General features: G+C 43.7%; 1 protein-coding gene and 11 non-coding genes across 12 annotated transcripts in view; 6 read left to right on the top strand and 6 right to left on the bottom strand.

Moving 5' to 3' along the window:
• The window catches only part of LOC119891504 (scavenger receptor cysteine-rich type 1 protein M160-like), a 1,270,577-nt gene that overhangs the window by 698,112 nt on the left and 550,909 nt on the right, over positions 1 to 21,556 (top strand). The window lies entirely within an intron of this gene.
• trnas-gcu lies at positions 11,127 to 11,206 on the bottom strand. Its single transcript has one exon. It is a non-coding gene; the product is annotated as a tRNA-Ser (tRNA).
• Positions 12,913 to 12,994, bottom strand: trnas-gcu. Its single transcript has one exon. It is a non-coding gene; the product is annotated as a tRNA-Ser (tRNA).
• Positions 13,122 to 13,194, top strand: trnaa-agc. The gene has a single exon. It is a non-coding gene; the product is annotated as a tRNA-Ala (tRNA).
• On the bottom strand, positions 14,705 to 14,786 carry trnas-gcu. Its single transcript has one exon. It is a non-coding gene; the product is annotated as a tRNA-Ser (tRNA).
• Positions 14,914 to 14,986, top strand: trnaa-agc. Its single transcript has one exon. It is a non-coding gene; the product is annotated as a tRNA-Ala (tRNA).
• On the bottom strand, positions 16,497 to 16,578 carry trnas-gcu. Its single transcript has one exon. It is a non-coding gene; the product is annotated as a tRNA-Ser (tRNA).
• trnaa-agc lies at positions 16,706 to 16,778 on the top strand. The gene has a single exon. It is a non-coding gene; the product is annotated as a tRNA-Ala (tRNA).
• Positions 18,289 to 18,370, bottom strand: trnas-gcu. Its single transcript has one exon. It is a non-coding gene; the product is annotated as a tRNA-Ser (tRNA).
• Positions 18,498 to 18,570, top strand: trnaa-agc. The gene has a single exon. It is a non-coding gene; the product is annotated as a tRNA-Ala (tRNA).
• On the bottom strand, positions 20,081 to 20,162 carry trnas-gcu. The gene has a single exon. It is a non-coding gene; the product is annotated as a tRNA-Ser (tRNA).
• trnaa-agc lies at positions 20,290 to 20,362 on the top strand. Its single transcript has one exon. It is a non-coding gene; the product is annotated as a tRNA-Ala (tRNA).

Raw genomic sequence — 21,556 nt, 5'->3', positions numbered from 1 at the left:
CTATATCAAGGACGCTTAGAGAAGAAGCTCAAAGAATATCTGGAAATAGATGTCAAGACCAAAACCATTCTCAGCATTGGCTGCAAAGGGGTCAAAGTCAATTCAATCCAACAACCTGCAGCGAATGGCCAGAGAAAGATCAAGGAGGACATTCACACCCAAAGCCAGAGATCACCTTTAAAGAGACAGGGCTTACCAATCACCAACAACTCACCCTGATTATACAATCACTTGTTATCATGTGAACACACTTGTGGACAGTAGAACCAGCTCCATTTATTGAATCAAGATTGTGTTCAACAGCTCTGAGCTGGTCAGGGAAGCTTAGAACTTAACTGATTTAATAACTTTTGTTAATAGATATGTTGATTCATTTTAAGTGCTTAACTGTTTGTTCTTAAAAATATGCCACAATAGTAAAAAAAAAATGCCAATTGTGTTTTTTCAAAGAAAGAATATATCCCTAAAAGAGAGCTAATCAAAGTTTTAGTCAGTAGCTTGTACTTAAGATTACTAAGCTACAGAATGAGCTCTATGAAAGACTAGTCTCTCTCATGTGCATTTGGAAAGTAACAAATGTACATCTGATCACCTGTTTTTAAAACCATGCATTGCTGCTCTAACCTGTCTACTGAAATCAGACACACTGGTGAAGAAACCCTTTCACTTACAAGTCTGATATGTGACACAAACCCATAACCTTGTGTTAAAGGAAAGGAGGCTTGTGTATAAAGCTTTTTAAAAAGGACAGCAATTTCTGGACCCCATTCTGAAGGAAAGGAAATTATATTCTGAATTTCTCCATAAACACCATCCCTCAGCTTTGCAAAACAGTCTCTGCATCTCTTACTGAGGCCATAGCTATAGCTATAGCTATAGTTTTTGCTGGTATAAACCAGTCCTTTATGCACCATTCTTCTGTGTACTACCATTTCATCTGGTGCAGGTTTTTGTGCAGAAATGAAGGCCCCTATTTCATCATCGGTAGCCTCTGTCACCATGCCATTATCCAGCACACAACAGTTGTGTCTTGATATTTTGTGAAACTCTTTACTCTTCTGTCATCCAAACAGAACTCCTTCACTTGCTCACTAACTGCATAACTTGTGGTAAAGAGTGGTATTGCTCTGTGCAAGAGGAATTTGTTCACAATCACAAACACACTTTGTTCCATGAACTAGTTTCAACAGACCACCATTTGCATTTTCAAACACAAATGCTGAGTGTGCCCAGAGTGGCCCCCACTATTTAACTGATTTGGCAAGGTGAGTTAGCAGGTGTACATTAAATGCCTCCCCATACAGCAACTGAAACCTTGCTAAAAACTCGAAATGCATCTCATCTGCTTTGTTGATGTCTTGGAAGGTAATGTTGTCTTTCAAAAGTAGAAATACTGCTGACACCAGAAGGCCAAGGTGCTTCACGTAGCGTGGCTGAAGTACACCATTCAGAACTGGCAAGCTATAAAACAGGAGCCATGCTCGCCACTCTGAGGCTTTCCAGGGCTTGAATTCTGCAAGGGGTCGGGGTAGTCGTGTTATCAGGTGTGGTGGCTTTATGTCCCTGATCCTGTTTTCTAGCACCCTCATAGTGTTGGGACTCCCAGTGTAGTAGGGTTGCTCACTACTGTTCAAAAGAAGCTCTGTGAGCTGTCTAATAACACCAAGTAAGACAGCATGCATATAATCTGGAACAAAGCCCCACACTATATCAAAATAAGGCATGTTTATGAGTGGTGATGGACCTTTCACTCCTCTGACACTTCTGTTTTGCGCTACCGCTTGCTCCATATCTCCCAGCATGTCAGGATATTCTGTGGCAGTCAGTGTATTTCACCTGTTTCTCTACTAGAGTACCAGGATGTAAACAGAAGCCACAACCGAAGTATCCATTGAACTGTGTGGTGTTTTGCATGGTTGGTCTTGCCTTTGAGTCTACACAATAACATAAACCAACAATTTTGCTGTAGACACATGTTCCATTTTTTCTCCAAGAGACACCTTTGGATGCCTGTGTTTTGGCCTGATCAACAAAGGGTCTGAGAAAAATGGGCATAACTGGCTCTTGAGCACCAAACCAAAGACCTGCAAGTACTACATTCTGGAAGGGAGCTCGTTTAAATGTAGCTGTATGGGCCAAATTGAAAATTTGGAAGACTTGCACACAGGTGAGCCATCAGAATTGAAATTGAATGACAAATTGTTTGGAGCTGACAAAATTCCACCTGGTTTTGACAAGTTTTGATACTTTTCACTATCATATATGTCAGAGATGATGTGTTCATTCTGTGGACTCATTCTGTTTTGAATCTGAGGATTTTCAAGCAGTGTCTGGATTTGAGGTTCAACTAGTATGTTTCTAAAAAAAACTTGCACTGTTCAAGGAACTGATATCAATGGGAGCACTACAGATTGCACACTGGGCAATGTTTTTGTTATCTATGTCTTCTTGTGTGCCAATGTATACTTTACAGGTTTTGCTGTAGAAGTGGAACTCCACTATGTCTGAGTTGTTTTTAAAGTCCTTATTGAACAAATATTTTGATCTGGGTATTACCTCTTTGCCAATTATAGTATTTATGAGTATTTATGAGCTTTAACAAATCATCAAGTTGTGTTCCTGTTATATTATGCATGGAATTTCTGAATCAACTCCAGAAACACTGCATTCAGATGATGAATCACAATTAAACTGCTGGGCCATGTCACTTGGTTGCAGCTCAGATGTAAGCAGAACGTGATCGGACGAAGACATGGGCTACAAAATGACAAGAAAACACATTCATGAGCGTATGTCTACAATGACAGTAAAACTTATGACTGACTAGTGTCACATTAATGGTTGTGCCCTGCCCTGACCTCATGATTTGCACAGCTGGAACCTAGTCTGATCTAGTTCCTCTTGTGAAAGTGAATGTGTAATGTTGTAGTTATTGTAAAATGAAATCTTGAAGTTGCAAGTCCTTGTCATAGACAGTCATGTAGTATTAAATGCATTCAACAGCAGGTCACTGCATCATAGACAGCATGATTTATACCAAAGGAGGTTAAATGGTTTCTCGTAGCTTTGGTTAGAATTAACAAGTGCTGGTAAAGGGATAAACTAGATATGAATAACATACATTTGAAAAAGCCATTGAGGCAGATTATGTGGAATGTAAAATACACATTATTCTCTCTCACTCGCTCTGTTTACAGACAGCTGAAGATGTTGCACCTTCCAGCAGCAAATATTTATTGATGTGCAATTGTTTACATGCTCAGTTGTTGAGACTGTAATCTATTTTATTAATATAATCCATTTAGGAAAAGGTTTTATAGCCCACATACATACCAGCTTTCAATATCGGCCTGTTCTAAGTGTAGTTTATACAGTAAAAGGGTCTACTATCCAAATCATTCTTAAAATCAAAATATTGGCTCAAATCTGCTTTTTTCACTGTAATATTGGTATCGGCAAAAACCCATATTGGTCAGGCTCTAATCCCAGAATGACCAAACACTAATCCATAGCCTATATACTATCACACATTGCACCAATATATAAAAAATTGGTCATGTTGATATGGCGCATTTTAATTGTGCGACAGCAATGACTTAATTAACAGTGCCTAGAGAATGAGCCCTGTTTTCATTTTACCGGTGATCTTAACATACAATTTTCTACATAGAACTCCCTAGATAGGGTGTAGGGAGTAGATAATAAGTGACAATTATTGAACAAAGCCAAAACTTCTACTTGAACTTGAAGAAACTGAACTAGGATTAAAGTGTTTAATATGACAGACTAATTCAAACTTGATAAAAACGGTAACTGGTGAAGTTTTTGACCTACAGTTGAGGCCAAAATTATTAGTTTCCCATGCGTTCATTTATTTGTGGCGTCTTTTATTTTGTCTCCTTCTACTTGGCAATGAGGCAACGAAAAATTTTGGGAAAATGTTCCATAATTCCTGTGGGGCTAATAACCTCAACTGTATAACTGTTTTGTGTCATTCACATGCCTCTGCCCTCTGAGAGGAGCTACAGGTCCTTGTCCATCATAACAATCCAGTTTAAAAACAGCTTATTTTCCTGCTGCTATAAGGAATCTGAATTCTGCTTCTTAATTTCAAATCCTTGCGACTTGTATTATTCAATTCACGGAACTCTTCCCTAGGAAGAACTTGGAATATGGAGTGTCATACTGGCTAGACTGCTGATAGATTGTTGCACTAGACGAGTCTGAGGTGAAGCTAAGCCTCAAAACTAGCTTGACCAGGATTAGACTAGTCCAAACACAATACTTTTCCAAGGAATCTATGGTCAGTCAACCTACTTTATGAAGTAGAATTTGAAATTAACTGGCAACCCTCAGATGTGGTTGGTAGAAGAGCTCACCATTGTGTCATCTGGATCCAACTGAAGATCAAGATGGCCAGATGGAGACATGGTCTGCACAGGATAAACAAGAGATGGCACAATCACAGAGGGAAAAAACAGTATCAAATGTAGTAAGGCCCAGTGGAAAATGACCACTTACCATAAATTTTAAGAGAACATTACTCTCTCACCTCAACATCTGCAGTGTGTGAATCTGATCCAGAAGCACCATCTTCTTCTCTGCTGTATTCTGCATAGGGCAAGGCCTAAACACACAGAAGTATAATTTAGAAAAACATTTTGTCAGCATCCAACAACCTCGCACCCACGGTTTGGTTGTAGAGCTCACCTGATCAGCCATGTGATCTGGACAAGATTGATGTGTAAGCTTCAAGTGGCCAGATGGAGACATGGTCTGCACAATATGAAGGAAAGATGGCATAAACACAATTAGAGATGCATAATTTTGGAAAATGACACGGCAATATTTTATTTTCTGCAATATACATTGCGATATGAAAACATACAGGAATTCTCACCTCAACATCTACAGTGTGTGATCCTCCTTGATCTTTGCAGTGAGCTGTGAAGAGCAATGCCTGAAAAAATTAAAGATTTTAACCATCTACCATCTTTAAAGAAGATCATCAGGTAAGACTGAAGTTATAAATCCTTTGAATAATTATTATCCTATACATTACAATAATTATTTCTCATGGAATTACTTACATTCAAATGTCCTCTTTTTAGTCTTGCACGGGGTAATTTAATTGTGCTGTTAGGCTCTACTTGCGTCTTGACATTCTAAAAATAAAAAAAGAACATTGACATCATTATTAACAGACATATTCATGAATAACAGGATGTTGAATTTAAACAATAATTAAGTTATTAAAAGCTGAGCCTCACACGTCCCTTAAAAAAACCTCACTGATAAGGAAACATTGTTGCCTGTACAAACTGAACTAGTCAGTTTAAATTAACCATTCATTTGCGGACTAGGGTTGTGGCACTAATAAAAATTACTCTCAGTTGCCAGATTATTTTGTAGAACTGCAGCCCAATACTACAGTCCTGTAAAAATCCTCCTACTGAAGGGTACAATACTGTGACTGTGTAAATGGGCTGTGTTATACAGACCCCAGTACTTTATCTGATAAATAGTGGTAGAATAGTGTGTCTTAGACATCTGAGACTGTATCCAAGGCAACAGGGCATCTCACTTGTGTGCTTCCCTCCGTTGAAGTAACTTGGTTAAGTTAGTTACTTGGTACTTGGACATTTTACAATAGGATTTACGAAGAATTTAGAATAACGTTACTTATCAACTTTGAAAATATAATTATACCATAACTCAGCTATAAATATAAATATCACTAACAAATATGTTTGCTTATGTAAGATATATAGAAGACAGGTGTAACGAAATCGTCCCTATTTCTTACATTAAGGATTTTGACAGCAAAAGGACTATTTTAAAGGCCAAGTATTGTTCCTGAAGGGTGAGTAATTACCTCCAATAGTTCGGAACATAATAAGAGTAATTAAATGGCAAACTTGGATACCTTTATCTAATGCTAACGTTTTTAACTGATGTGAGTTTTGGCTAACGCGTTTAGCCGTTCTAGCTAACATTAGCTAGCTAGTGGTGGCAAGCTAACTGCTGCTGAGCCGCTGAGTTCAATACTTTATTCTTAGGACAGCAAACGGAGTGGCTCAGGCAACTATTAATATCACATGACAGTATGTAACATTATAGCAGGTGATTTCAAGTACTTATATCCAGTGTGATTTACATTCCAGAGTCGAGAGAAGAAGTGGAAGAGGAGCTCTCCATGGGGAAACGCCTCCGTGTGAGACGGCTGAAGGAGACCACACCCCCACCGGCACGCCCCGAGAAAGAGGAAGCCAAAAACATAAATGTAACGTTGATGGCTTCAAATAATACAGCTATTGCCATCTTGTTGCACTTTGATGTATCTAACAGTTACAAAAGGAAAATCAGGCCCTACCTCACTCAGTAAGCCACCCAGCTTCTGGTACAGGCCATGGTTATCTCTCTTAACTATTGCAATGCCCTCCTGGCTGGTCTTCCAGCTTGTGCGGTGAAACCCTTACAAATGGTTCAGAACGCAGCAGCACGTCTGGTTTTTGCTCAGCCCAAAAGAACTCATGTCACTCCATTACTCAGTGACCTCCACTGGCTCCCCGAGGCCTCCAGAATCAAATTCAAGTCACTAATGCTGCATACAGAGTGACTCCTGGGTCTGTACCCATCTACCTAAACTCCATAATACAAACTTATGTTCCTTCTCGGCCGCTACGCTCCGCCAACAAACACCGCCTGGCTCTGCCATCCCTTCACACAAAGCAATCCCAGTCCCGGCTATTCTCACCGTCGTCGTGTGACACCACGATGGTGGAACGAGCTACCACACGCCATCAGAGCAGGGCGTCCCTCTCTAACTTCAAGAAGCTCTTGAAAACTCATCTCTTCCGAGAACACTTCATCTTATAACACCTCTAACTCCTAACCTCTAACATGCACTTCCTGTGCTCTTCTTCTTCTATCCCCTACAATGATCTTGTAAAGATTGCACTTTTTGTTTTGATTGCACTTTTTGTTAACTCTTACTTCCTTCCCTAGGTATCTACCCCATTGATGTGATATGTACTGTGAGCTCTTACTAGTATTTATTGCTGCTCTTACTAGTATGTTTTGTCAGTTGTAGATCTGTAGTTGATGCTCTGGTGATGCTTGTATGTTGTTCCTCAAATGTAAGTCGCTTTGGATAAAAGCGTCTGCCAAATGAGTAAACGTAAATGTAAATGTAAAATACAACTTTGACATGAACTTTAACCATTTGTGTACTGCAATGTGTTTTTGCGTTTCTGACCTCATATGGTAATAATATCATGCTCCAATCATGGTACTAATCTATCCATTAACCATATATTGTTTTCACATTGCCTTGTTCGTTTTGGTTTGTTTGTATGGGACACTGTGATGCCTTTTTATAATTATGCTTTTATCCATGTTTCCAGACAAATCAGAAAAAAGCAGCAGAAGAGGCCAAAAAAAACAACCTCATGGCCTTACTTAAGGAAAGAAAAATGAAAAAAAAACTGTCTCCGCTCTGCCCACTTCCAAGCAAGAAAATGAGAGAGCATATCTTATCAGATACATTCTCTGAAGCAGACGATGATGATGATGATAATGATGATGATGATGATGATGATGATGGTGGGGTTGTTCCTCAAAAACTTTTTGAGGATGCAAAACAAAAACAACGCCTCCACCTCAAGAAATTTAATGATAAGTCTCTTCAACTGCAGGAAACCAAAAACAAGTAAGGGAGTTTTGAACAGCATTAAGAATGTTAAGAATGTTTTTTGTGTTTTGTTTAACCTACTTGCAAACTTTAAACATTCACTAGCCGTTGGCTGGTAGACAAAAAGTTCATTTTGCAGATAACTTCAACTTGTATATTTCACAAAATATAATATTTATTGTTTCTTCCAGTCACAGGTAGTCATGACATATTTCCTTCTATAACAGGTTGTTGGAGCAGGAGAAGATCACAGCAGCAGTCGAGGCTGAGAATAGCACACTACAAGCGCTAAACTTACAACTGCAGCAACATTTGCTGAAGTCACTGAACTCTGTGCAATGCAATGGTGAGGACAGATTGTTTCCCCCCCTCATTTTTCCTAAGTTCTGAGGATGCCATTCAAACAAAAATGCAATTTGTCAGCCAAAAATGTAGCTTCTTAATGAAACCTCTTTTTTATTTTGTAATTTAGTATTTTATCTGTGGCACAATTTCATAACTAACGTTCAATCAACATGCTATCTTGCACACAATTTTGCTCCATAACCTGATTCCATAGGAATGACTACATTCTGATAGAGTGTAGTACGCTGAAATCGGGATAACATGATATAAAAACCTTCTCTGATCATGAAGCCTAATGTTAAATCAACAGTTCTGTGGTTTATCAGTGAAGTGTCTGAACTTCACTGCAGACAGGTCTCTGTTAACAGTGGCAGGCAGAACGTGTCTCTTCTATGAAACATCTGGATCCTAAACACGCTGCAGTTATTATAAATTCTAAGGAACTGGTCGTGGGTCACATCTCTGTCTCATCCAGGGGCCGTCTCTCCCTCTTCATCTCTTGCAGTTCTCATACAGTCAACAACTACTGTTACTGACTGCTGTGGCTACTTAGACATGCAGTATGTCGATGTTTAAGTGTGCTGTCTGCTGAGGTGTAAACACAGGAACGCACTATAGAAAATTACTATAGTATTATTATAGAGTTGGCTTTGGTAATCTTAAAGTAAAGTTATTGTTATACTATAGTATTTATATAGTATCTCTATAGTATTTCCTGTAGTATTACTGGGTTTTTTTTCAGGAAATGACTATAGTAATACTACAAATTCACTTTAACATCATCATAATATTACAATAAGAATGTTCTATAGTGTGTTCAAAAAACAACTACCCGAACACTACATTACATAGTACAGTAATACTTCTTAAAATAATATAAGAATACTGCAAAGATCTAGGTACATAAGTATTACAATTTAAATATTATAGGGCTACCACAGCTAATAAACAGAACTAAAAAAAAAACTATAGCGATACCGTAGCTGGCGAAAAATACTATTGAAAATTAGAAACTTACTACAGGACACTATATAATTATTATAGTAAGACTATGGTTCATTTTCGTAAGGGTGGGGCTGATTGGCACACATTTTACTCTGCTGTCTCAGGATTTTGAGAACGCAGGTATCAGGTTTGGTTTTCCAAGCACATTCAACTTTTGAGAGACCATGGGGTAGTCTCAGAACACTTTGGAGGGATTATAAATCTTACCTGACCTGGGAATGCCTCGGTATCCAGATTGAACCAGGAAATGAAGACAAAACATAAACATTCATGGAATAGCAGCTATGCATAAAGCAAATTCAAATTTTAGCCCACTGCTTTGGATATGCAATTGGGGAAGCCTATATCTGGGGGATTTATCTTTTTGGTCATGTTTTTCGTCATCTCTCAAATTTGTAATATATGTGTTCTTTTTCTCTCAAAGATCCTGTAGGATCCTGCAGGTTGTGTATGTTTACATTATGCTTTATATAGTTGCAGAGTCTGGCTGTGCAGATGAGGTGGGACCCTCTGTTTCTCCCAAAGGAGATGAGGTACACGATTTGTCCTATTTACAACATGTTTACATTGCCCTCTGTATCTGTGTGCATGGGTTAATGTAAGAACCCCAACTACACTTCAAGTGTTTCTGACTTTTGTATGTAAGTACAATCTAATACCTTGATTATTTTTGTTTTGGATTTTTGGCAGATTCACTTGGGAGGAGAAGTGAGCATTCGAAAAGAGACGTGGTCCAGTATCCAGAATAGCAAAAGGGATTGGTTATTTGTGAAGGAGATGGCAGTGGCGATGTGGGGCATTAAAACCTGCGGGAAAAGAGCATCATGGGGAAAGATTGCCCCACTACCAAAACCACCAGGCAGCCTTTAACCCCACAGGAACTACACATTAAAAGGTAAGAGTAGCCACAAGGGCTTTGTGGGATGCCAAGTGCTGGGTTAATTATATTTACATTTTTCTTTGTTCTGGTGTGACACTGTTTATCTATGTATTTCTTTTCAGTCTGTTACAGGGAGTGGCTGCGGTGGAACAATGTGGAGGAGACGGAGATGCAGGCCAGATGGGGAAAGGCTGGACGTTTCATAACTGACAAAATTATGGACATTAACAAACAAACCAAAAAAAAGCCACTTCAGTGATATAAGAGCACTCAAAGTGCCATGCAATGTAAGGCTACTTAAGTTTAGTTCATGTTGACGATGTTGTGATTTGCTTGTTTTGTTATGTTAAACAGTAATTGTTAATTGGTTCTTATTATTGTTAAATGAAAATGCTGTTTTGAAAATGTTTATGTCTTTTTTTTAGTGGTAACTAACATACATAAAACAAAGAAGCATAAGATTTTCTTCATTTTCATTATACTAAAATTCAATGTGGTTGTCCAACATCCAGCATCCCTCCCTCCAATTGTGACACTGTGGCGCAGGCGTAAATCTCCTACACACCCTCCCGATTTTGTGGCTCCTGGAACTCCATGACTCCATGTTCATGTTCCACAGGTGCTGAAGGGAGCTCTCTTGCTTTTAGCAGGGAGTCCTTAAGACGGTCACCTCTTCTTTGTACAGTAAAGGTCCGAGCCGGGTCGCTTTACGTTTCTTTTTTACATAGGCCTGGAATGTCCGATGCAATGGCAAGGCTTGGAGGGGAAGGGGAGGGCGAGCCCACGAGATAGGTGCTTGCTCCTTGCACAGGATAATTAGCTCAAATAGCAGAGCGCTCGCTCAGCATGCTTGAGGTAGCCCGCTTTCTTCAGGAGAGTTTGGGGTTCTTCTGTTTGTGATCAGAGGAACAGGCAATTTACGCTATGCACAGGTGGAAAGTGGCAACATTAGCTTGCGAGAGATAGTGGAATTTATCTGCAGTACATATGCTATGCACAGGCGGAAAGTGGAAACCTTAGCTTGCGAGAGATAGCGGAATCTATCAGCAGTACAGGTGTTTTGTTCAACGGAATGTGTGAAGACTTGAGCTCAGTGCAAGCGGCGGTGTACCGACGAGAACGTTTCCTTGGACAAACTGACCTCCTTTTTTCCAAAGGAGCCAGGTATATTTGTGACATGGCAGACTAAAGGAAACTATCCTGCGACGAGGATGGGATTCGAACCCCCGTGCAGAGCACAATGGATTAGCAGTCCATCGCCTTAACCACTCGGCCACCTCGTCTGCTTCCGGCTCCTTTTTGCAGTGAAAGTCGAATTCAGGCCACTTACAGTTGGTTTTGTCTAGTTTTGGAACGGCGTGGCATGGAGGGGAGGCAGACGGGACGAGTGAGGTGCCTGCTCCCTGCACAGGGGAATTAGCTCAAATGGTAGAGCGCTCGTTAGCATGCGAGAGGTAGCGGGATCGACGCCCGCATTCTCCAGGAGTCCTTGGGTCTGCTTGTGTTTCTGATCAGCGGACATGATGCGAGTCCAAGACCACAGTGGGGCTTTTTGCACCAGCTCAACCGAGAACTGCCTGAAGACAACCAGTGGGTGGTTCTTCACAGTTGTGTCTTGTGTCTTTTCCTGGAGAATTTCCCGGTCACCTCCCAGGATTGTTACATATGCCTGCAAAGTATTGAATTCCTTTTCCTTCACTCAAGCTCTGTGGAATACAGAAAACAGGGAAATTATAGAAAGTAGTGTAACCATACTCCTTAGTACACTTGTAATCAATGAAACATTTGATGTTTTATTGAAATGTCATGTGACATAGAATGTAACAAAACAGACTTTTACAGTTAAAGCCAAAGCCAGGTCCCTTTACGGGGTGTCTTAAAGAGGCTTTGAATGTCCGCTGCAATGGCAAGGCTTGGAAGGGAGGGGGAGGGCACATTAATTGTCAGAGAAATGAATGAGGTGTGTAAAGAAGACCTCGTTGTTCTCCCGCTGTGTGGAATGCCGAATAATTGTGATCATTGAAACATTTGATGTTATTTTATTGAAGATAATATGTTGTAACACCAGTAACGTTCTGCGTTGGCCACTCCAATACGTTTTTTCTCTATTCAGTCGAGGACCAGGCAGGTGATTATTGTATTTGACTCTGCTCATAGGAGGACCAGGCAGGTGATGTTTATAGTTGACTATGCTCATAAGAGGACCAGGGAAGACATGGGGCTGGTGGCAGAAGACCCTGTTGAAATAGGGATGGGCCAAAGAACCAGCCCATCCGTTGGACTCAGGAGGACAGTGCCACGCCAGTTGTGACACTGTGGCGCAGGCGTAAATCTCCTACTCACCCTCCCGATTTTGTGGCTCCTGGAACTCCATGACTCCATGTTCATGTTCCACAGGTGCAGAAGGGAGCTCTCTTGCTTTTAGCAGGGAGTCCTTAAGACGGCCACCTCTTCTTTTTACAGTAAAGGTCCGAGCCGGGTCGTTTTACGTTTCTTTTTTACATAGGCCTGGAATGTCCGATGCAATGGCAAGGCTTGGAGGGGAAGGGGAGGGCGAGCCCACGAGATAGGTGCTTGCTCCTTGCACAGGATAATTAGCTCAAATAGCAGAGCGCTCGCTCAGCATGCTTGAGGTAGCCCGCTTTCTTCAGGAGAATTTGGGGTTCTTCTGTTTGTGATCAGAGGAACAGGCAATTTACGTGGCCATATGCTATGCACAGGTGGAAAGTGGCAACCTTAGCTTGCGAGAGATAGTGGAATTTATCTGCAGTACATATGCTATGCACAGGCGGAAAGTGGAAACCTTAAGTTGCGAGAGATAGCGGAATCTATCTGCAGTACAGGTTTTGTTCAACGGAATGTGTGAAGACTTGAGCTCAGTGCAAGCGGCGGTGTACCGACGAGAACGTTTCCTTGGACAAACTGACCTCCTTTTTTCCAAAGGAGCCAGGTATATTTGTGACATGGCAGACTAAAGGAAACTATCCTGCGACGAGGATGGGATTCGAACCCACGCGTGCAGAGCACAATGGATTAGCAGTCCATCGCCTTAACCACTCGGCCACCTCGTCTGCTGCCTGCTAGTTTTTGCAGTGAAAGTCGAATTCAGGCCACTTACAGTTGGTTTTGTCTAGTTTTGGAACGGCGTGGCATGGAGGGGAGGCAGACGGGACGAGTGAGGTGCCTGCTCCCTGCACAGGGGAATTAGCTCAAATGGTAGAGCGCTCGCTTAGCATGCGAGAGGTAGCGGGATCGACGCCCGCATTCTCCAGGAGTCCTTGGGTCTGCTTGTGTTTCTGATCAGCGGACATGATGCGGAGTCCAAGACCACAGTGGGGCTTTTTGCACCAGCTCAACCGAGAACTGCCTGAAGACAACCAGTGGGTGGTTCTTCACAGTTGTGTCTTGTGTCTTTTCCTGGAGAATTTCCCGGTCACCTCCCAGGATTGTTACATATGCCTGCAAAGTATTGAATTCCTTTTCCTTCACTCAAGCTCTGTGGAATACAGAAAACAGGGAAATTATAGAAAGTAGTGTAACCATACTCCTTAGTACACTTGTAATCAATGAAACATTTGATGTTTTATTGAAATGTCATGTGACATAGAATGTAACAAAACAGACTTTTACAGTTAAAGCCAAAGCCAGGTCCCTTTACGGGGTGTCTTAAAGAGGCTTTGAATGTCCGCTGCAATGGCAAGGCTTGGAAGGGAGGGGGAGGGCACATTAATTGTCAGAGAAATGAATGAGGTGTGTAAAGAAGACCTCGTTGTTCTCCCGCTGTGTGGAATGCCGAATAATTGTGATCATTGAAACATTTGATGTTATTTTATTGAAGATAATATGTTGTAACACCAGTAACGTTCTGCGTTGGCCACTCCAATACGTTTTTTCTCTATTCAGTCGAGGACCAGGCAGGTGATTATTGTATTTGACTCTGCTCATAGGAGGACCAGGCAGGTGATGTTTATAGTTGACTATGCTCATAAGAGGACCAGGGAAGACATGGGGCTGGTGGCAGAAGACCCTGTTGAAATAGGGATGGGCCAAAGAACCAGCCCATCCGTTGGACTCAGGAGGACAGTGCCACGCCAGTTGTGACACTGTGGCGCAGGCGTAAATCTCCTACTCACCCTCCCGATTTTGTGGCTCCTGGAACTCCATGACTCCATGTTCATGTTCCACAGGTGCAGAAGGGAGCTCTCTTGCTTTTAGCAGGGAGTCCTTAAGACGGCCACCTCTTCTTTTTACAGTAAAGGTCCGAGCCGGGTCGTTTTACGTTTCTTTTTTACATAGGCCTGGAATGTCCGATGCAATGGCAAGGCTTGGAGGGGAAGGGGAGGGCGAGCCCACGAGATAGGTGCTTGCTCCTTGCACAGGATAATTAGCTCAAATAGCAGAGCGCTCGCTCAGCATGCTTGAGGTAGCCCGCTTTCTTCAGGAGAATTTGGGGTTCTTCTGTTTGTGATCAGAGGAACAGGCAATTTACGTGGCCATATGCTATGCACAGGTGGAAAGTGGCAACCTTAGCTTGCGAGAGATAGTGGAATTTATCTGCAGTACATATGCTATGCACAGGCGGAAAGTGGAAACCTTAAGTTGCGAGAGATAGCGGAATCTATCTGCAGTACAGGTGTTTTGTTCAACGGAATGTGTGAAGACTTGAGCTCAGTGCAAGCGGCGGTGTACCGACGAGAACGTTTCCTTGGACAAACTGACCTCCTTTTTTCCAAAGGAGCCAGGTATATTTGTGACATGGCAGACTAAAGGAAACTATCCTGCGACGAGGATGGGATTCGAACCCACGCGTGCAGAGCACAATGGATTAGCAGTCCATCGCCTTAACCACTCGGCCACCTCGTCTGCTGCCTGCTAGTTTTTGCAGTGAAAGTCGAATTCAGGCCACTTACAGTTGGTTTTGTCTAGTTTTGGAACGGCGTGGCATGGAGGGGAGGCAGACGGGACGAGTGAGGTGCCTGCTCCCTGCACAGGGGAATTAGCTCAAATGGTAGAGCGCTCGCTTAGCATGCGAGAGGTAGCGGGATCGACGCCCGCATTCTCCAGGAGTCCTTGGGTCTGCTTGTGTTTCTGATCAGCGGACATGATGCGGAGTCCAAGACCACAGTGGGGCTTTTTGCACCAGCTCAACCGAGAACTGCCTGAAGACAACCAGTGGGTGGTTCTTCACAGTTGTGTCTTGTGTCTTTTCCTGGAGAATTTCCCGGTCACCTCCCAGGATTGTTACATATGCCTGCAAAGTATTGAATTCCTTTTCCTTCACTCAAGCTCTGTGGAATACAGAAAACAGGGAAATTATAGAAAGTAGTGTAACCATACTCCTTAGTACACTTGTAATCAATGAAACATTTGATGTTTTATTGAAATGTCATGTGACATAGAATGTAACAAAACAGACTTTTACAGTTAAAGCCAAAGCCAGGTCCCTTTACGGGGTGTCTTAAAGAGGCTTTGAATGTCCGCTGCAATGGCAAGGCTTGGAAGGGAGGGGGAGGGCACATTAATTGTCAGAGAAATGAATGAGGTGTGTAAAGAAGACCTCGTTGTTCTCCCGCTGTGTGGAATGCCGAATAATTGTGATCATTGAAACATTTGATGTTATTTTATTGAAGATAATATGTTGTAACACCAGTAACGTTCTGCGTTGGCCACTCCAATACGTTTTTTCTCTATTCAGTCGAGGACCAGGCAGGTGATTATTGTATTTGACTCTGCTCATAGGAGGACCAGGCAGGTGATGTTTATAGTTGACTATGCTCATAAGAGGACCAGGGAAGACATGGGGCTGGTGGCAGAAGACCCTGTTGAAATAGGGATGGGCCAAAGAACCAGCCCATCCGTTGGACTCAGGAGGACAGTGCCACGCCAGTTGTGACACTGTGGCGCAGGCGTAAATCTCCTACTCACCCTCCCGATTTTGTGGCTCCTGGAACTCCATGACTCCATGTTCATGTTCCACAGGTGCAGAAGGGAGCTCTCTTGCTTTTAGCAGGGAGTCCTTAAGACGGCCACCTCTTCTTTTTACAGTAAAGGTCCGAGCCGGGTCGTTTTACGTTTCTTTTTTACATAGGCCTGGAATGTCCGATGCAATGGCAAGGCTTGGAGGGGAAGGGGAGGGCGAGCCCACGAGATAGGTGCTTGCTCCTTGCACAGGATAATTAGCTCAAATAGCAGAGCGCTCGCTCAGCATGCTTGAGGTAGCCCGCTTTCTTCAGGAGAATTTGGGGTTCTTCTGTTTGTGATCAGAGGAACAGGCAATTTACGTGGCCATATGCTATGCACAGGTGGAAAGTGGCAACCTTAGCTTGCGAGAGATAGTGGAATTTATCTGCAGTACATATGCTATGCACAGGCGGAAAGTGGAAACCTTAAGTTGCGAGAGATAGCGGAATCTATCTGCAGTACAGGTGTTTTGTTCAACGGAATGTGTGAAGACTTGAGCTCAGTGCAAGCGGCGGTGTACCGACGAGAACGTTTCCTTGGACAAACTGACCTCCTTTTTTCCAAAGGAGCCAGGTATATTTGTGACATGGCAGACTAAAGGAAACTATCCTGCGACGAGGATGGGATTCGAACCCACGCGTGCAGAGCACAATGGATTAGCAGTCCATCGCCTTAACCACTCGGCCACCTCGTCTGCTGCCTGCTAGTTTTTGCAGTGAAAGTCGAATTCAGGCCACTTACAGTTGGTTTTGTCTAGTTTTGGAACGGCGTGGCATGGAGGGGAGGCAGACGGGACGAGTGAGGTGCCTGCTCCCTGCACAGGGGAATTAGCTCAAATGGTAGAGCGCTCGCTTAGCATGCGAGAGGTAGCGGGATCGACGCCCGCATTCTCCAGGAGTCCTTGGGTCTGCTTGTGTTTCTGATCAGCGGACATGATGCGGAGTCCAAGACCACAGTGGGGCTTTTTGCACCAGCTCAACCGAGAACTGCCTGAAGACAACCAGTGGGTGGTTCTTCACAGTTGTGTCTTGTGTCTTTTCCTGGAGAATTTCCCGGTCACCTCCCAGGATTGTTACATATGCCTGCAAAGTATTGAATTCCTTTTCCTTCACTCAAGCTCTGTGGAATACAGAAAACAGGGAAATTATAGAAAGTAGTGTAACCATACTCCTTAGTACACTTGTAATCAATGAAACATTTGATGTTTTATTGAAATGTCATGTGACATAGAATGTAACAAAACAGACTTTTACAGTTAAAGCCAAAGCCAGGTCCCTTTACGGGGTGTCTTAAAGAGGCTTTGAATGTCCGCTGCAATGGCAAGGCTTGGAAGGGAGGGGGAGGGCACATTAATTGTCAGAGAAATGAATGAGGTGTGTAAAGAAGACCTCGTTGTTCTCCCGCTGTGTGGAATGCCGAATAATTGTGATCATTGAAACATTTGATGTTATTTTATTGAAGATAATATGTTGTAACACCAGTAACGTTCTGCGTTGGCCACTCCAATACGTTTTTTCTCTATTCAGTCGAGGACCAGGCAGGTGATTATTGTATTTGACTCTGCTCATAGGAGGACCAGGCAGGTGATGTTTATAGTTGACTATGCTCATAAGAGGACCAGGGAAGACATGGGGCTGGTGGCAGAAGACCCTGTTGAAATAGGGATGGGCCAAAGAACCAGCCCATCCGTTGGACTCAGGAGGACAGTGCCACGCCAGTTGTGACACTGTGGCGCAGGCGTAAATCTCCTACTCACCCTCCCGATTTTGTGGCTCCTGGAACTCCATGACTCCATGTTCATGTTCCACAGGTGCAGAAGGGAGCTCTCTTGCTTTTAGCAGGGAGTCCTTAAGACGGCCACCTCTTCTTTTTACAGTAAAGGTCCGAGCCGGGTCGTTTTACGTTTCTTTTTTACATAGGCCTGGAATGTCCGATGCAATGGCAAGGCTTGGAGGGGAAGGGGAGGGCGAGCCCACGAGATAGGTGCTTGCTCCTTGCACAGGATAATTAGCTCAAATAGCAGAGCGCTCGCTCAGCATGCTTGAGGTAGCCCGCTTTCTTCAGGAGAATTTGGGGTTCTTCTGTTTGTGATCAGAGGAACAGGCAATTTACGTGGCCATATGCTATGCACAGGTGGAAAGTGGCAACCTTAGCTTGCGAGAGATAGTGGAATTTATCTGCAGTACATATGCTATGCACAGGCGGAAAGTGGAAACCTTAAGTTGCGAGAGATAGCGGAATCTATCTGCAGTACAGGTGTTTTGTTCAACGGAATGTGTGAAGACTTGAGCTCAGTGCAAGCGGCGGTGTACCGACGAGAACGTTTCCTTGGACAAACTGACCTCCTTTTTTCCAAAGGAGCCAGGTATATTTGTGACATGGCAGACTAAAGGAAACTATCCTGCGACGAGGATGGGATTCGAACCCACGCGTGCAGAGCACAATGGATTAGCAGTCCATCGCCTTAACCACTCGGCCACCTCGTCTGCTGCCTGCTAGTTTTTGCAGTGAAAGTCGAATTCAGGCCACTTACAGTTGGTTTTGTCTAGTTTTGGAACGGCGTGGCATGGAGGGGAGGCAGACGGGACGAGTGAGGTGCCTGCTCCCTGCACAGGGGAATTAGCTCAAATGGTAGAGCGCTCGCTTAGCATGCGAGAGGTAGCGGGATCGACGCCCGCATTCTCCAGGAGTCCTTGGGTCTGCTTGTGTTTCTGATCAGCGGACATGATGCGGAGTCCAAGACCACAGTGGGGCTTTTTGCACCAGCTCAACCGAGAACTGCCTGAAGACAACCAGTGGGTGGTTCTTCACAGTTGTGTCTTGTGTCTTTTCCTGGAGAATTTCCCGGTCACCTCCCAGGATTGTTACATATGCCTGCAAAGTATTGAATTCCTTTTCCTTCACTCAAGCTCTGTGGAATACAGAAAACAGGGAAATTATAGAAAGTAGTGTAACCATACTCCTTAGTACACTTGTAATCAATGAAACATTTGATGTTTTATTGAAATGTCATGTGACATAGAATGTAACAAAACAGACTTTTACAGTTAAAGCCAAAGCCAGGTCCCTTTACGGGGTGTCTTAAAGAGGCTTTGAATGTCCGCTGCAATGGCAAGGCTTGGAAGGGAGGGGGAGGGCACATTAATTGTCAGAGAAATGAATGAGGTGTGTAAAGAAGACCTCGTTGTTCTCCCGCTGTGTGGAATGCCGAATAATTGTGATCATTGAAACATTTGATGTTATTTTATTGAAGATAATATGTTGTAACACCAGTAACGTTCTGCGTTGGCCACTCCAATACGTTTTTTCTCTATTCAGTCGAGGACCAGGCAGGTGATTATTGTATTTGACTCTGCTCATAGGAGGACCAGGCAGGTGATGTTTATAGTTGACTATGCTCATAAGAGGACCAGGGAAGACATGGGGCTGGTGGCAGAAGACCCTGTTGAAATAGGGATGGGCCAAAGAACCAGCCCATCCGTTGGACTCAGGAGGACAGTGCCACGCCAGTTGTGACACTGTGGCGCAGGCGTAAATCTCCTACTCACCCTCCCGATTTTGTGGCTCCTGGAACTCCATGACTCCATGTTCATGTTCCACAGGTGCAGAAGGGAGCTCTCTTGCTTTTAGCAGGGAGTCCTTAAGACGGCCACCTCTTCTTTTTACAGTAAAGGTCCGAGCCGGGTCGTTTTACGTTTCTTTTTTACATAGGCCTGGAATGTCCGATGCAATGGCAAGGCTTGGAGGGGAAGGGGAGGGCGAGCCCACGAGATAGGTGCTTGCTCCTTGCACAGGATAATTAGCTCAAATAGCAGAGCGCTCGCTCAGCATGCTTGAGGTAGCCCGCTTTCTTCAGGAGAATTTGGGGTTCTTCTGTTTGTGATCAGAGGAACAGGCAATTTACGTGGCCATATGCTATGCACAGGTGGAAAGTGGCAACCTTAGCTTGCGAGAGATAGTGGAATTTATCTGCAGTACATATGCTATGCACAGGCGGAAAGTGGAAACCTTAAGTTGCGAGAGATAGCGGAATCTATCTGCAGTACAGGTGTTTTGTTCAACGGAATGTGTGAAGACTTGAGCTCAGTGCAAGCGGCGGTGTACCGACGAGAACGTTTCCTTGGACAAACTGACCTCCTTTTTTCCAAAGGAGCCAGGTATATTTGTGACATGGCAGACTAAAGGAAACTATCCTGCGACGAGGATGGGATTCGAACCCACGCGTGCAGAGCACAATGGATTAGCAGTCCATCGCCTTAACCACTCGGCCACCTCGTCTGCTGCCTGCTAGTTTTTGCAGTGAAAGTCGAATTCAGGCCACTTACAGTTGGTTTTGTCTAGTTTTGGAACGGCGTGGCATGGAGGGGAGGCAGACGGGACGAGTGAGGTGCCTGCTCCCTGCACAGGGGAATTAGCTCAAATGGTAGAGCGCTCGCTTAGCATGCGAGAGGTAGCGGGATCGACGCCCGCATTCTCCAGGAGTCCTTGGGTCTGCTTGTGTTTCTGATCAGCGGACATGATGCGGAGTCCAAGACCACAGTGGGGCTTTTTGCACCAGCTCAACCGAGAACTGCCTGAAGACAACCAGTGGGTGGTTCTTCACAGTTGTGTCTTGTGTCTTTTCCTGGAGAATTTCCCGGTCACCTCCCAGGATTGTTACATATGCCTGCAAAGTATTGAATTCCTTTTCCTTCACTCAAGCTCTGTGGAATACAGAAAACAGGGAAATTATAGAAAGTAGTGTAACCATACTCCTTAGTACACTTGTAATCAATGAAACATTTGATGTTTTATTGAAATGTCATGTGACATAGAATGTAACAAAACAGACTTTTACAGTTAAAGCCAAAGCCAGGTCCCTTTACGGGGTGTCTTAAAGAGGCTTTGAATGTCCGCTGCAATGGCAAGGCTTGGAAGGGAGGGGGAGGGCACATTAATTGTCAGAGAAATGAATGAGGTGTGTAAAGAAGACCTCGTTGTTCTCCCGCTGTGTGGAATGCCGAATAATTGTGATCATTGAAACATTTGATGTTATTTTATTGAAGATAATATGTTGTAACACCAGTAACGTTCTGCGTTGGCCACTCCAATACGTTTTTTCTCTATTCAGTCGAGGACCAGGCAGGTGATTATTGTATTTGACTCTGCTCATAGGAGGACCAGGCAGGTGATGTTTATAGTTGACTATGCTCATAAGAGGACCAGGGAAGACATGGGGCTGGTGGCAGAAGACCCTGTTGAAATAGGGATGGGCCAAAGAACCAGCCCATCCGTTGGACTCAGGAGGACAGTGCCACGCCAGTTGTGACACTGTGGCGCAGGCGTAAATCTCCTACTCACCCTCCCGATTTTGTGGCTCCTGGAACTCCATGACTCCATGTTCATGTTCCACAGGTGCAGAAGGGAGCTCTCTTGCTTTTAGCAGGGAGTCCTTAAGACGGCCACCTCTTCTTTTTACAGTAAAGGTCCGAGCCGGGTCGTTTTACGTTTCTTTTTTACATAGGCCTGGAATGTCCGATGCAATGGCAAGGCTTGGAGGGGAAGGGGAGGGCGAGCCCACGAGATAGGTGCTTGCTCCTTGCACAGGATAATTAGCTCAAATAGCAGAGCGCTCGCTCAGCATGCTTGAGGTAGCCCGCTTTCTTCAGGAGAATTTGGGGTTCTTCTGTTTG

This window comes from Micropterus salmoides, unplaced genomic scaffold, assembly GCF_014851395.1.
Source record: "Micropterus salmoides isolate LMB-PRFRI ecotype aquatic unplaced genomic scaffold, ASM1485139v1 Ms_hic_scaffold_7, whole genome shotgun sequence".
NCBI classification, from domain to species: Eukaryota; Metazoa; Chordata; class Actinopteri; order Centrarchiformes; family Centrarchidae; genus Micropterus; species Micropterus salmoides.
The sequence above is the reverse complement of the archived record's forward strand: the minus strand, read 5'-3'. Positions and strand labels throughout refer to the sequence as shown.